Consider the following 9,183-nt stretch of genomic DNA (forward strand, 5'->3'; position numbering starts at 1 on the left):
TATGCACACTGCACATATCTTATTTTGAAGTAAAAAAACAAACGGGGCAAAAACACCCAACAGGCCAGGTAAATGTCCTCGGCGGGCCACATGTGGCCCGCGGGCCATAGTTTGAGGACACCTGTTTTAAAAGTATATACTCAGATGGGAATCACTGGCCCATCTCAAAATTACTTTGCTCCAAAAGTGATCCAAACATTAGTCAGGGCTGAGAAATTCTGGAATAAAAAACCTTCTAACATAATAGCTGCCAAAAATGAAGACTATCTTTGAAAATTTTCAAAGCAGCTAGGTAAAAATCAGTTAACAAACTATAAATATGCCCCTACAATGGTTAGTACTAATATAACAAAACTTAAAATCCAAAAGTCACTATTTTGTGAGAACACTGAACTGGAAACCCCAATATCCTAAAGAATAAAACATAGGATACTAAATAAAACTCTAGATGAAATAGTTTAATACTATGTAAACTATTAAAAGAATATAGACATAAACCCTTAAACTACTACTAAAATAAAATGTATGTATGTATTAGCTAGCCATACTGTAATGTCTTTATAAATAAGATTAGAACACAAGTTGCAAGAGCCTTGATGGAATAATGGTTATGCATTACGCTGCTAGCCACAAGGTCAGCAATTCAAAACCACCAGCCACTCCACAGCAGAAAGAGAAGCAGCTTGTTTAGCTGCCCTGCCTGCAGAAGACATACCCTTTGATTTCCTCACTCCTAATTATTTCTCATGGCCCTGGAGCGTAGTGGTTATTTGTTAAGCTGCTAAGTGCAAAATCAGCTTTTTGAAACCATCAGTCACTCCAAAGGAGAAAGGCAGGCTTTCTACTCCTGTAAAGAGATGCAGTCTTAGAAACCCACACGGCAGTTCTACCCTTCCTATTGGATCACGGTAAGTTGTAAATGATAAGGTGGGAGTGAGTTTTTGAGATTATACTAGTGAATAAATGCAAAAGTGGCTTATGCCATTTGCATGGACTGAGATGAAATAGATTATACGATTTTTTTTGATTATACGATTTTTAATGGGTGTGAGTTACAAGATTTTTATTATTTCTCACATTTTCTACAAAAAGAACATACCAAATATGGTAAACAAAGAAAATGAATTAGTGAACTTAGTTGTTTCAGCAACTAATGTAAAATTGTGTTGCTCTCCCACAATGCAGACCTGACTGATTTCACTTTAAACAGCTGACACTTGATGCTTATTTCATACTTAGTGCTATCACTATAAATGTGCAAATTAAAGGATGCCATAAAGAAAAATGATTTAAAAAAACCAAGTATTACAAATTACTCTATTTTACTTTTAAGTAGATCTTTAATTAGGTAAAGAGCTTGACTAGTCTGGTTTAAATACTACAATATATCATTCCACATAACCCATGTAAATACACACTCTAATTTGTTGGCTGGCGTTATTTTTGGCTTCCCTTTTTTTTTTAACCCAGAGCTTTTTTTAAATCATTCTATTGGAGGCTCATAGAACTCTTATCGCAATCCATACATACATCAATTGTATAAAGCACATTTGGACATTCGCTACCCTCATCATTCTCAAAACATTTGCTCTCCACTTAAGCCCTTGGCATCAACTCCTCATTTTCCCCCCTCCCTCATGAACCCTTGATAATTTATAAATTATTATGTTGTCATATCTTACACTGTCCGACATCTCCCTTCACCCACTTTTCTGTTGTCAATCTCCCAGGGAGGAGGTTATGCGTAGAACCTTGTAATCAGTTTCCCCTTTCTACCCACCTTCCCTCGACCCTCCCGGTGTCACCACTCTCACCACTGGTCCTGCAGGGGTCATCTGTCCCGGGTTCCCTGTGTGTCCAGTTCCTATCTGCACCAGTGTACATCCTCTGCTCTAGGCAGGTTTGTAAGGCAGAACTGTAAAGCACACATTCTGACGCCACATTTTAGTTCCCTTTATGCAGGGCTGAACCAGATGTCATGAATTATACTTACGCAGTCAATGGAGAGAACAGAATGTGAAGGTTATAACCAATCAGTCAAAAGTTGAGAACATATAAGTAACTTTTATCACATACAAAAATCTATAAAACGTCCCTTTTCTTTGTGGAATTGTTCAACTCCCATATTCAGCGATACACACATAAGTGGATGTAACAACAGCACCACTTCTCAATAAGTAAGTCTGTTTTGCAAGTCATACGATCAATTTTTTAAAAGAAAGCTTAAAGAAAAGGAAAAATGAAATATTTACACATTTTTCATTATGTAAATATTTATTTCCTCAGGGATTTTTTTCTATTTTCTTACACAACGATATGTAATTATTCTGACAAAATATAATGCTCTGATAAATGTCATTTATTGCTTTCTTGAAAGACATATTCAGAAACACACGCATAGCAAACAGGAACTGAGTGTGTCCTCTTAATGTGCCTGTTACCTCATTTATTGGTATATATTGAGTATCTGTGTCCCGAGAAACAGATACATAAATTAAAACTTTTAGTGTAATACTTCCAGTAGTTGAGGACATTTGCTATGTTAGTATATTAATTATTATCCATGTATTACATTACATGTATCTAGATGGTATCCATATGTATGCCAAACATATTTTAAAGTTATAAATATCATTGTTTACCAAACTTGGGCTGTAAGTCTGTCTCCAAGGCCATTGAAATGGACCGCTTGCTTTCGCACGTCATCTGAGATTGAGGCTCTCGCCGGTGTTTACAAGGGCACATTCAAGAGCAGACCCTTGTGTCTGCATCAAGGCAAAGGACACTGCTGGCCCTCTTGGCTTACTTGCTGGATCAGCAGAAGTGGAGACATGATGGTTCTCTCAAAATGGATTCATGTCCTGTTAATATAATCTCTACTGTCCAGTAACTCTCACAGGTTGGATCCAGCACACAATGTGAATGTAGCATTAGACTTAACAGCCCACCCCACCTCTTGTTTCTTGGAAGAACCAGTACACTTCCAAGAGATCTAATCAGATAAGGTGTTTCAAAATATACAGTCAGGGCTCACAGGAGAAAAAAAATCAATGAAAGATCTAACAGGGCAAACTGGCATTCTTCCAGGAAACTGAAACATGGGTAACTAGAAGAGAAAGTGTGTTTCTTTTCATTTTTTGATCACAAATTATATGAATACAGGTTTGGAGACGTCAGTGGCCAACTTCCATGCCATACAGTGTGTCAGTGACAAAATGAGGGTAATATGCACAGCAAAAACACACGAGTCCCTGGGAAGGTCAGCGATTACACTTTGAGAATACTACTTGAGATCTAATTTTATCTTAAGTCAAAGTGAAATGGTTTGCACCAATAACGGTCTTCCCCTGTTAGGCTAGTCTGAGCTGTGTTTCACTACATGCAATCCTAATACACTTAAAAGACTCTTAATACCCTTGTCAAATTGCCAACAATATAAATTAAAAACCCATGAACTTTAAGGCAATAACACATTTTAAAAACCTAAAGTAGCATGGAGTATATAAACTGGTTCAAACTTTCTGGAAGACATGGCAAGCATTAAAATTTACACATTTGACCTAGTAATTTTCATTCTTAGAATTTATTAAGAAATCAACATGATTATAACTAAAATGCTATTAATCCTAATCATTAAAACAATTAAACATTATATTAAACCTGTACATCTCAACAGTAAGGATAAGACAGTTATATAATGGAGTATCACTGAGACTTTGAAATAATGTTTAACGGCATTCTAATAATACTTAGATGTCTCCTATGAATCCTGTGCTACATATTTTTAGTTAAAAATCACAGCAACCCCATTTATATTAGTCCCTTAATCAATTTCTCCAATGAATTGTAAGTATCTGAGGGGGGGAAAAAAGTCACCTTAGAAATCACTTGTCCCTTCTGATAACTATGTTTATCAAAACTTTTTTTCAAAATAAGTTTTGATATAAGGATGATAAGAATAAAATAGGCTATATCCATATCCACTTAATAAGGAGCTATACATGAGGGGGCTTCAAAAATTTTATGAAAAATTAAATTTATAAGAGAGTGGAATGTTTCCACGAACTTTTGAAGTCCCTTTGTATTAGGTTAAGCATATTATCTAATTTAATCTTCATAATAACTTTACTAAACCCTAAGCACCTCATCCATAGAGATAAGGGTACCCTAAAAGGAATAGATATACATTTTTTTAAAGCAGGTTAACAATATAGCATGTCTATTGTGGTCCTATGTTTATTAAAGCATACTTACATACATGCATAGAAACAAGACAAAATTTCATATGAAAAGGTTGTTAATGGCTTCGAAGTAATGAAATGGCAGATGGTTACATATACGATATATACGTGTGTATAAGCCAAGCTTTTCAGCAAATTTTTAATGCAGTTTTTGTGGTAAAGTTAGGTGCCTTGGTTGATATTCGGGTTGGCTTATACTTGAGTATATACGGTATTTGTACAGTTTGATTTTTTTTCCCCACTAAAAATCTTTTTATTTCTTTAAACATTCAAAAATTAATTTATCCTAACAAAACGATTTTGCACATAAACAGGGAGCTTGGCTGGGTGGCACAAACAGTTAAGCACTTGGCCAGTCATTACATCGGCAGTTTGTGCTCACCCAAAGGTGCTTCAGAAGACAGGCTGATGATCTGCTTCTAAAATGTCACACCTTGAAAACCGGATAGAAACACAGTTCAAATCCACACAAATGGGGCCACCATGAATCAGAATTGGCTCGACAGCAACTGGTTTGGTATACACCACAGCAATGGAAATAATCAAGCCTCACTCCCGTAACAGCTTTGATTATAACCGAAGTACACATACACTTGTGTATAGATACATCTGATTAAATATACTGGTATTAGATAATCTCTACCTAATCTTAAAGGTTCTCTTGCCTGGGATACTTTAATGAACAAAATCTGAAGCCGACTATGCTATTGAGGGAGAGAGTGATGCTAATGTCTACTATGGGTGTAGGAGGGGAAGTGGTGGCAGTGTTACTCATATTTTTCATCTTTGCTAAGGCTGAGGTAAATTTTGTCCCTAAGTTTGAACATAATAGAGTTTGGATGGCTATATCAAAAGAAGTCAAATGGATTCCAACCTTTCTACATGGTGTTGATGTAGGTGCAGTCCTATGGACTTTAGCCCCAGGTGACAGAGAAGAATGGCCCCATTGGGTTTTCTTGGCTATAATCAATAAGGAAGCAGATAGCCAAGGCTTTCGCTCATGGAGCCATTGGGTGAATTTGAACATGTAACCTTCAGTTAGTATGGGTGCTTAACCACTGTGCCACTAGGTGTCTTTGATACTTCTCAAAGACCAAAAAAAGATACTTTAAATAAGGAAGAATATACACGTGAAATGGGACATGCACAAAAAATCTAGGTGAAACTAGAAAAGCCTCAAGTATAGGTGTGACAAGCTCAAAAGAAATAGGTAAGTCAGGGTGGGCAGGGGGGCACAAAGGTTATGGGAAAACACTGGGCTGGTCTATGTAAAGGCCTTGCAGTATGTACTGCAAGAATCCTGGAGATGGAGTAAGGCTCCTGGACTTTGCATGGTGATAGCACCATCAATCAATAAGACAACACACATTTCTAGGGGAAAGCCATTGCCATCTAGATGACTCTGATTCAGTGATCCTATATAGCAGCGATTCTCAACCCGTGGGTCATGACCCCTTTGGGGGGGTGTCAAACGACCCCTTCACAGGGGTTGCCCGATTCACAACAGTTAATTACCATTATGAAGTAGCAACAAAAATAATTTTATGGCTGGGGGTCACCACAACCTGAGGAACATTATTAAAGGGTCGCGGCGTCAGGCAGGTTGAGAACCACTGCATAGGGTTTCCAAGGCTGTAGAGCTTTAAGGGAGGGGATGGCCGCCTTTTGATTTTCGGTTAGCAGCCCAACGCCCAATCAGCATTAAGCCTGTTATTTCATTGCCAAGAATTTTAAATTTAAAATTTTTAGATTCCTGATAATGACCCAAGAAGGTCTTTCATTAGTTGATATTAACAATATTTTAAAAACACGATTGTCTAACTGATTGGTAATGTTGATCATCTTAAAGATAATAGCAAACACGGATACATTACTCATTATTTGTTTGCCAGGCATTGTTCTAAGCATTTCATGTTTCCTAACAATAAGACAATTAAAGACACGAAAACTAAGGCACAAAAAAGATACATATCAGACAAGTTAATAGGTAACAGAGATTGGGATTCAAAGCTAGGTATACTCTGCTCCAGTCCTGTGAACCACTAAAAGTTACATAATGCAATAATATATACTTAAAATATTACTTCTAAGAACATATAATTGGAAAACAAATGGGCAAATAGGCAGGATCTAAACTGAATTAGGATTTCAGCTAATGACAGACACATTAAACAAAGGTATGGAAGGTAATAATGTCAACAGTGGTTATCTATGAATGGTTGAATTATGAATACTTTTTCTCTTTATAGCTTCCTGTATGTTCCAAACTTTCCATAGTTAATTCATATTGTATCTCTGAATAAATGTTTGAGATGTCTATGTAAGGATATTCATTGTACCATATTTGTAGAAATATTCTAAATGTCCATCAATCATAAATGATTAAATAAGTCATGATATATGCCGGCTAAGTAACATGATATAGTATAGCAAATGAAATCATTCTTGTACCGACAAGAATTAGACATGATGTTAAAGGAAAAATAATTAAATGGGATAATGTATCTAAAACACTCAAAACCATACATCATAAATCCGAGGGAGTTAAAAGTTCATGGGAAATAAACCATTATCTAGTGATTCCATTTTTCCAAGAACTTTTTGCAGCCCCAAAGCATGCACGGGATCCCTGGTGGTAGTGGTTATGAGTTGAGGTGTGATCCCTAAGGTCAGCAGTTCAAAAATCATGAGCACTTGCCATTCTGAGAGAGAAAGGGGGGCTTTCTATTCCCATAAAGAGTTACAGTCTTGGAAACTCACAAGGACCACTAGGAGCACAGTAGTCTAATGCAAATCTTTACTATACATGAATGACATTAATAATAGAATATTAACATTTCTTCAGGGAAAAAAATTATTCAAGAGATTTATCTCCCTTAACCTCCTACAGATAACTAAAGACACATTAGCATGTAACCAAAAATCTTATTCTAAAGTCCAGACCTTCATTAAGGTCACAGAGACAATGCAAGTTAACAGATAAAATATTGGACAACTTTCAAGCTGCAGAAGGTGTTTTACAGTGGACCATGGGAATGAATTGCTACTTTATCAGTCTTAAACAATCTAATATTAAGTAAGCATGCACATGTGGATGAATGCACTAATGATTTCCTACCAGTTGTGCCACAAAATTAAACCAACAGTACAGACCTCAAAAACCTTGCCTTGAGATTAAACCTAATGGTATTTACTCTGGAGATACTCATAAGCAATGGACAGCTTCTCTACCATGTAGGTTGTAAGACGTATTGGGAGGCATCTTTAGCCAAGATTAATATTTACAAAATATTTATACAATAACTTTACTAACAAGACAAAAAATAAGTTTTGAACTACTACTCATCTTAATGACCATAATGCCTTCCACCAACCTTGCTTAAATGAAGTGTGTGGTTAATGTATGTATTTATGACTAGCCACTAGAGTCCAGAGTAAATTTAAAGTAGCTTATCTGACTTACCATACTTGAAGAAGAAACATTAAGAATGAGGAGTTAAAAAAGGAACCCAGGGGGGAAGAGCAGATGCCCAAGAAAAATTGATACTAGATGTCATTATAACTCAGGGGTGTACTTTTTTTTTTTTTAAGAAGACGGGGGAGAGTAGTCTGAATTGGGTTATGAGGGGTGTACTGTTTTAATAAGAATCCCTTATAAGGTTCTAGATCCATAGCTTTTTGGTTTATAGGGGATGGATGAAGACAGAAAAAGAAATATGATTAGTAAAAAGTAGTAGAAAGAACTTATAAGAAATTGTTGAAACTTCATGGAAGTTTAAACTTTAATGGTCAAAGGTTATTTTCAAGTATATAAGTGTTACTAAGATTCTAAAGCCAAGCACGGGATAAGAACTTGACCAGTATTACCAAATTTCATCTTCACAACGACCCTCAAGAAGGTTACCATTATGACTATCAATTCAAATAGGCTCAATGGGATTCAGTAGTTTGCTAACACTACACACAACGCTAACATACAAAAAAAGCTGGGACGCTTTAATTTGGAGTTATTTAGCTCCAAAGTCTGTGCTCTTCACCACCAGGCATTCTGCCCCGTCAAAAAACAAGTAGAAAACTGAAGTAAAACTAACAACAAATAAGATTCCTAACAAATGAGAGCGTCTTGACTTTTTAATGGCCGAAGTTAAAGAAGGAAGCTAAGGAATGTCCATTCTCAGAGATCCAACATGTGTTAGTTTTGGAAAACTTTGAACAAACCTGGCAAAACAACAAACTCCTTTAACATTCCTTTGAAATCTAAAAATCTATACCCATGTACCATCAAGCGCAGTTCCCACAAGTAGGGAATCAACAAAAAGTGCCCTATGTGAAAGCTATGTGACCCCTCTTTCCGTTCTCATTTCTTCCAATCCTTCAGCCTTTTTAGTTTCCTAAACCCAAGCTTCCATTAAAAAGGCATGGAATCTTAGGCTGCCCCCCTTACCCGGTTCCCAATACGTATGGGAACGCCTTCCCCCTCAATGACTAAAATTATCAGTAAGAAACAATTGAAAAGAGACATCTTTTACAACCATCTGAAAGGAGTGGCCAATGAATTAAATATTCAACAATTAGACCAAAGGTTGGTGGGTCAAATCCACCCAGAGGTCTCTAGAAGATTTCAGCCTTCCAGAGATTTGCTCCTGAGGGATCACGCCTGAAACCCTAGAACAGTTGTGTTCGGCACACACGGGGTCACCAGGAATCAGAATGGACTGGACTATTGACAGTAACAACCAAAGCTGCTCTGAAGTCACAAAGTTTCAATTATGTTACGAACCTCTACATTGAGAAATGTGAATTAGTCTGATTCAAGGTTGCTAAATAAATCTAAAGTTCAAAATGATCATTTAAAAGTTTTATCACAATCTTAAAACACTAATTCAAAAAAGATATAGGAAAGCGGAAAACTAAGAACTAAGTCCTTTAGAATTGGAGGTAT

The sequence above is a fragment of the Echinops telfairi genome, unplaced genomic scaffold, assembly GCF_000313985.2.
Source record: "Echinops telfairi isolate 266 unplaced genomic scaffold, ASM31398v2 ScPeMD7_18;HRSCAF=68, whole genome shotgun sequence".
Classification (NCBI taxonomy): Eukaryota; Metazoa; Chordata; class Mammalia; order Afrosoricida; family Tenrecidae; genus Echinops; species Echinops telfairi.